Here is a 6,869-nt window from a genome sequence, read left to right as displayed (position 1 = left end):
GTCTGGATCAATACCTATATGCTGCTACTAACTCAAGTCCATAGTTGACATTAGAGTCCATTCTGTATCTTGTGCATTTGATGAGTGTTGGCAAATGCATCAAGCGTCGGGCTGCTCTGAAATCCTCTGTGCCCCCCCCACCCTGTTCGCCCCTGCTCCCCCCACCCTGGCAGCCACTGCTCTTGTGCCATCACCATAGTTTTGTCTTTTCCAGATGATCTTACAGCTGGAGTCACACAGTGTTCAGTCTTTCTACATTGGTTTCTTTCACTTGGAAGAAAAAATTTTAATTCTTTATTTTCTCTAAAGTTGTACAGTGATTACCCAGTAAAATCTTCTCTTAATTCTATGAGGCATTTATTTGGATATGCACAGGAAAGGTCTGGGCTATGACCACCAAGCTGTCCCAAAGTCGTCTCTGACGGAGTGACTTGGAGGAGGGGATGGCGGCCTCAGATTTGACTTACAGTACTTCTGTCTGTTTGAATTTGTTGCAATAAGCTTAGATTATACTGAAAAGGTAAAAAACAAAGATAAGAAGTAAGCCGTCATAAATATTTATTGACCCCACCTGCGGCTAGAGTTGAGCCTTCCCATCAGTAGCATGGCTCTCCTGGGGCTCAGCTGTGCACAGAGCGTGGCCCCTGTGGGTGGTGCCCAGGGACTCCTGATGAGACGTCTGTGTTCTGGAACAGGACCAGAGTCTCCCGGTGGGAAACCCGCTTCCTGCATTTCCCTGTGTGATTTAACTCACGTTCTAAGTCTTAAAGGTACATGCTTTTCATTTAAGGCTACCCAAGGGGAATAAATGTATCTTCCTTTCCCACTCACTGTGGTTTTGTAGGGCACTATGAGAACATGGGGACCAAAGAGCCCCCAGGGCACCCTGTGTCCGCCAGGACCAAGACCTGCCTGAACTTATTAAGCAAAGGCCCCACGCAGCCCCACTCTCCAGTTTATCACATACGTTCAGCAATTCTCCCACTGAGGCTCTGAAACGCACTCCCATATGAAACAGAAATTGCTCCTCAGACTCCCGCTCCATCCTGGCTGTCCCCTCTGCCCTCTCTCCCACCTTCCTGAGTCCCTCTTCCTGGTCTCACTGGCCACCCATTTCACATAGTAGAAAACAGCACCATGTCTGGGAGCGGGGACGGAGCACCTGCGTTCTGACTCTGCTCGGCCTTTAGGGGAGCCAGTTTGTTACTACACCACCAAACAAAGGCTTCCATAGGAAACCCAAGTTTTGGTGACTGGGCATTCACTCATACTTCAGGCTGTTTAAGTAAATACTAATAGGGTTCTCAAATAACCAAGGGGAACCACAAAGAATGTTTAACCCAAACTTAATTTTCAAAAATATCTAACTATTGGGCTGAGCCATAGGTTATAACAATTAGACAATTGGGTGGTGCCTGTGGCTCAGGGAGTAGGGCACCAGTCCCATATGCCCAGGGTGGTGGGTTCGAAACCGGCCCCAGCCAAAACTGCAAAAATAAAATAAATAAATAAAATAACTTATAAAAAATGAATAAATTTCTAAATAAGGAATGAATCAATACAGCACGGTTGTGCTTAATTTTTATTGCCTTATTTGTGTTTCTGTATTTTTCACATTTTCTACAACAGATACATGTTGCTTTTTGAATAGAGAACAAGTGGACCTAAGATTAAACTTAAATTTGAACCTGGAAAAATGGAATGGAGGTCACAACCATAGCATTTATGGGAAGGGCCAAATGAAAAACTTTAAATTGTGTTTAATTTTAATTGAAATTACATTCCTCATACCATTTAGAATATAAATGGCTCTTGAGGAGGGGAGGGTGGAAGAGGGCAGCTTGTGAAGTGTGTTTAAATTGCATGTTACAGCTCTAATGCTCTAAGTAACATGGTCGGTGAAACCTGGCTCAGCACTCAGGGAATAATTATCAACCATGATTTTTTGATGAGAGGTGAAGATATTAAAGTGAAACTTTGAACCATATGAAATTGCCTATATGTGGGATTTTATAACCTACAAAATGGCAATTTCATGTGGTCCATCCTATAACTTGGTGAACTCTTTTCCTTAGACCATAACCATTGGATTGGTTTAAATATCTTAGCAAGTCTCACCTGCAAAAAACTAAAAAACAATCAGTAAAGGAAAGACAAATATCGGCCAGGCATGGTGGCTCATTCTAGCACTCTGGAAGGCTGAGGTAGGAGGATCGCTTGAGGCCAGGAGTTGAAGACCAGCCTGAGCAAAAGTGAGACCCCATCTGTACTAAAATAGAAAAGTTAACCAGGGTCTGTGGTGGGCACCTGTTGTCCCAGCTACTGGGAGGTTGAGGCAGGAGGATCACTTGAACCCAAGAGTTTGAGGTTGCTGTGAGCTATGATGAGGCCACAGCACTCCAGCCCTGGCAGCAGAGTGAGACTGTCTCAAAAAAAAAAAAAAAAAAAGGAAAGAAAAGACAAATGTTTAAGGTGATGATGGATATCACGAGTACACTGATTTAATCTCTATATATTATGCACCTGGAAACTGTCTGCATCTATCACATAACCATAAAAGTGAACAGATAAGCAAATGCACAGACAAGGGTTGGCCAGAGCCACCTCTCTACGGCCTCAGCTTCTTACCAGAAGTCACCAAGGTCCTCATCACAACCAGCTGTACATCAGGGGCCATTTGTTAAACATGACAGCTGTGTCATCCCACCTGGACCAATGAAGTTAGAAGCTCTGGGAGCTGAGGCTCAGGAGGCAGGTTTTGTGGTTGTCCAGACAACTTGACTGAAGTGTAACAGACACTAGTGTACAGAGAACACGGCTGCACACGTGTAACAGACATGCTCATTCATGGGCCTGTCTCAACAACCCAGACGATGAGCGGGTCTACAGCCCCCACTCGTCCCCTCCTGCTCCACCGGCGGTCCCTGTCTGCCCTCCCGCCCTCCCGCCCTCCCCAGCCACAGATCACCTGTCACTGTAGATTAGTTTACTTTTTGAAAACCTTTACTGCATGGAGTGTTATAACATGCACACACTTTCTTCTGGCTTCCTTCGCTCCGTGTGCATTATTCAGGCTGCTGTGTGCATACGTGGCTTATTCTCCTGACTGCTGTGTGGTTCCTGTGTGCACACACACTACTTGCTGTTACTATGAATCTACTCACCTACTGGACTAGTGGTCTAAAGCTGCTGTGACTGTCCATGTACCAGTCTTCGTGCGAACACAGCCTTTCACTTCTCCTGGGGAAACGCTCAGAACAGGGTGGCTGGACCACACAGCAGGGCTGCGCTTCACTTTGTAAGAAACCTGACTTGAAAGTGAAGCTGCTTGTCACTGTGCTTGCTGCCTTTGACAGTCTCCCTCATCCCTGGCAGCATGGGAGGGCCCTGACCTGCCCACAGCACCTGGAACAGGGCTGGGTCTGTGCCAACTGTGCCAGCAGCTGTCTGCCGTGGAGGAGTCTCACCTGTCCTGGAGACTCTGGCTGAGCCCTCCTCGTGTACTCAATCTGGGCCCCTTTTTTGATGCGGTGGCTCCTCAAATCTTTTGCAGTGATTCCAACATGCTGTGATGATTGACAGCCATAAGACTTGAGCCAAAGTAAGTCAGAAGTAAACTTGGTATGTCCCTGCTAGCCTCCTGTGCCCCTGCTGGAGGTGGCAGGTGGTCCTCTCGTGTCCCCACCAGACCCCAAGTGTGCTCCTGGAGCTCTCTCTGCACAGTCACCTTCAGGAGGAGATGACCCATCTTCCTTCCCACCATGCAGGCTCCCACCTGCCCCCAAGTCTGCTGACGCTCAGGAGCCGTGGAGATTCTGAAGGTCACTCACGGGGTTCCTTCAGGCAACGCAGGGTGAGGATCCAGCCCCACAGCCCCTTCTCCCAAAATGGACATGGCAATGATGTGTGGTCAGGGTCACCTGCTCTGAACCCCAGCCACCCAGGGCATTCTTGATGCCACAGCCTGCTGGAGCTGGAGACACCAAAACAGGGCCAGTGTGGGGTCGGTGAGACGGGGCCAGTATCCAGCCTACCCACCTGAGGGCTGGACATGCACCCAGGCTGTCTTGAGATGGGCCACTGTGTCTCCAAAAGACACAGGTTCACATCCTGACCCCAGGGCCTCAGACTGTGGCCTTGTGGGAAATAGGGCTGTGGCAGATAAAGGAGTAGGATGAGGCCCTGCCTGAGAGGACGGGCCCCGCGTGCAACACAACTGCTATATGAGGGGAACCTGGAACCCTGAGACACACACGGAGAGGAGGAACCCATGTCACGACAGGGGCAGGGACTGGACTGAGGCATCCCCAAGCTGAGGCCGCCAGGGAGGGCCGCAATACCGGGATGCAGGCACCGAGATCCCTGACTGCTGCCTCCCGGACTCAGAGAATGAACTTCTGTCACTCACAGCCGCCCAGTGTGGCCACTTCCTTACAGCAGCCCCAGCATATGGCACCTGTCGTCCTCTCCAGTTTGTGGCCGAGGCATCCGGTGGTGAGACACCAAACAGGTGTGGGGGCTCAGGAGGGTGGGGGCCTGTCTCATTTGTTTCTCTTCTGTTTGCAGTAGACTTACTGGTTTTAAAACTCATGCATGGTTACAGTTGAAAACAGCAAATGTTACTTAAAATACTACAGAGCAAAAATAAAAATTACTTTAAATCACATTATCCAGCAATAACAGATTTGACCTATCTTCCCAGATGTTTCCAGACTCTGTACACACCCACACGTCACAGCAGTCTGCAGAGGTGACGTGGTCTGTGCGGTGCTGCTGTGTGAACGTGGCGGCTGGTTCCTCACAGAGCAGCCTGCAGGTTGTTTGTGCATCTCCCCTCTACAGATTTCATCAGGATAAACTCGGTGTGCGGGGTTCTTGTTGCATCTATGGGAATAAACCCTTAAGGTATATTCTCAGAGCTAGGGTTCTCCTTTCCCCTCATTTTCATTGTTTTCTATAAAATTATCAAAATGATACATACTCTTTAATTTTATTTATTTATTTATTTATTTTGCAGTTTTTGGCCGGGGCTGGGTTTGAACCCACCACCTCCAATATATGGGGCCAGTGCCCTACTCCTTTGAGCCATAGGCACTGCCCTTATTTATTTATTTTTTGAGACAGTCTCACTTTGTTGCCCTTGGTAGAATGTGGTGACATCACAGCTCACAGCAACCTCCAACTCCTGGGCTTAAGCAATTCTCTTGCCTTGGCCTCCCAAGTAGCTGGGACTACAGGCGCCCACCACAACACCCGGCTGTTTTATGGTTGCAGCTGTCATTGTTGTTTAGCTGCGCCTGGGCTGGGTTCAGACCCACCAGCCTGGGTGTATGTGGCCAGAGCCCTAAGCTATGGGTGCCGAGCTGATACATACTTTTTTATAGTATGTATTTTTTTTTTTAAATCAAATCTAAGCCCATGGCTCACGCCTATAATCCTAGCACTCTGGGAGGCCAAGGTAGGAGGATCCCTTGAGCTCAGGAGTTCAAGACCACGTAGTGTTTAAGTTTTTTATTTCTGCCTTCCATGAGGTATAAAAAAGCCTAGCTTTTTAAAAAAAAAGATGAGGTAAACTCCAACAAAACTGGGGGAAAAAAGAAAAAAGAAAGAAAACCACAAATACACCAGATATAAAATAGAAGAGTGGTTAACTAAAAGTAAAACTTTAAATCCTGAGAATACTATTAATGTTTCTGCTAATATTTCAAAAACTTGGGTGAAATATGATTTTCTATAAAAACAAGAATTCCCAAGAAAGTGTTTCGGCTCCGTCCAGGTTCATGTGCTTTTTTCTTTTCTTCCCTCCTCGCTTTCCTTCCTTCCTAATTGACTCTGGCTCTGTTAGAGTGTTTTCAAAATTACCAGGAATGTTCAGGAGTTTTAGGACCCCTTGTACTGAACATAGAGACCCTGGGATACCGAGTCCGTGGTGGAATTTCTCCATGGTAACGTTTATGCACATTGCCTTCAAAAACCGTAGTATGTTCTGAAGGAATTTCTGTTCTGTGTATTTCCTTCAGCTGTCAGAGTGTCTCCCATGGAGCACTTGCTAGCAGGGTGCTCTGTGGAGTAAGTTTGGGAATTGCTTTTTATTGACATGCCATAGAGATTTAAAGGCATACACAGCATGTGAGCAAGTGTGAGGTGCCCAGCAGTACTGTAGTGAAGGAACCCACTTTGTTTTGTCCAGCTCAGCATTTTCCAAACTTTCGGGGTTAACAGAGCCCGTTCTAGAATCTCTCTTTTCTGTATATCCATCCTTGTCTCCACAAACTACCTATAATCTATTGGCTTTCTACAGACTATACTCTGGGGTTGCTTCTCCCAATTTGTGTCAAAATTTAGGTAGAAATTGCCTAAAAGCATCGAACTGTGTCTTTGATATTTGGGGGGAGGAGAGGAGGCATAATTCTGATTCCATTTAAATGAAAATGTGATCATTTTAAATACTATCAAACCATGAAGTTCAATTCTTTGATCATAGTTTTTTTTCATATTTGACAAACCTGAATTTCACAAAATAAATCATTTAAATGGAATCGGGATTATGCCTCCTCCCCTCCCCCCCCAAAATATCAAAGACACAGTTCAATGCTTTTAGGCAATTTCTACCTAAATTTTGACACAACAAAGAATTGACTCAAGAAAAAGTAAAAACTAAATCTAAACCAATAATAGTTAAAGAAATTGAATCAGTAATAAGAACTCCCCCCACAGTCCAAAGGTATCAGCCTCAGCCTTTGAAAGATCTAACCCCTGGGGTGGCTCCTGTAGCTCAGTGATTAGGGCACCAGCCCCATATACTGAGGGCGGCAGGTTCGAACCAGCCCCGGCCAAACTGCAACAAAAGAATAGCCAGGTGTTGTGGC

The sequence above is a fragment of the Otolemur garnettii genome, unplaced genomic scaffold, assembly GCF_000181295.1.
Source record: "Otolemur garnettii isolate 467f Iridium unplaced genomic scaffold, OtoGar3 scaffold00161, whole genome shotgun sequence".
Taxonomy (NCBI): domain Eukaryota; kingdom Metazoa; phylum Chordata; class Mammalia; order Primates; family Galagidae; genus Otolemur; species Otolemur garnettii.
The sequence above is the reverse complement of the archived record's forward strand: the minus strand, read 5'-3'. Positions refer to the sequence as shown.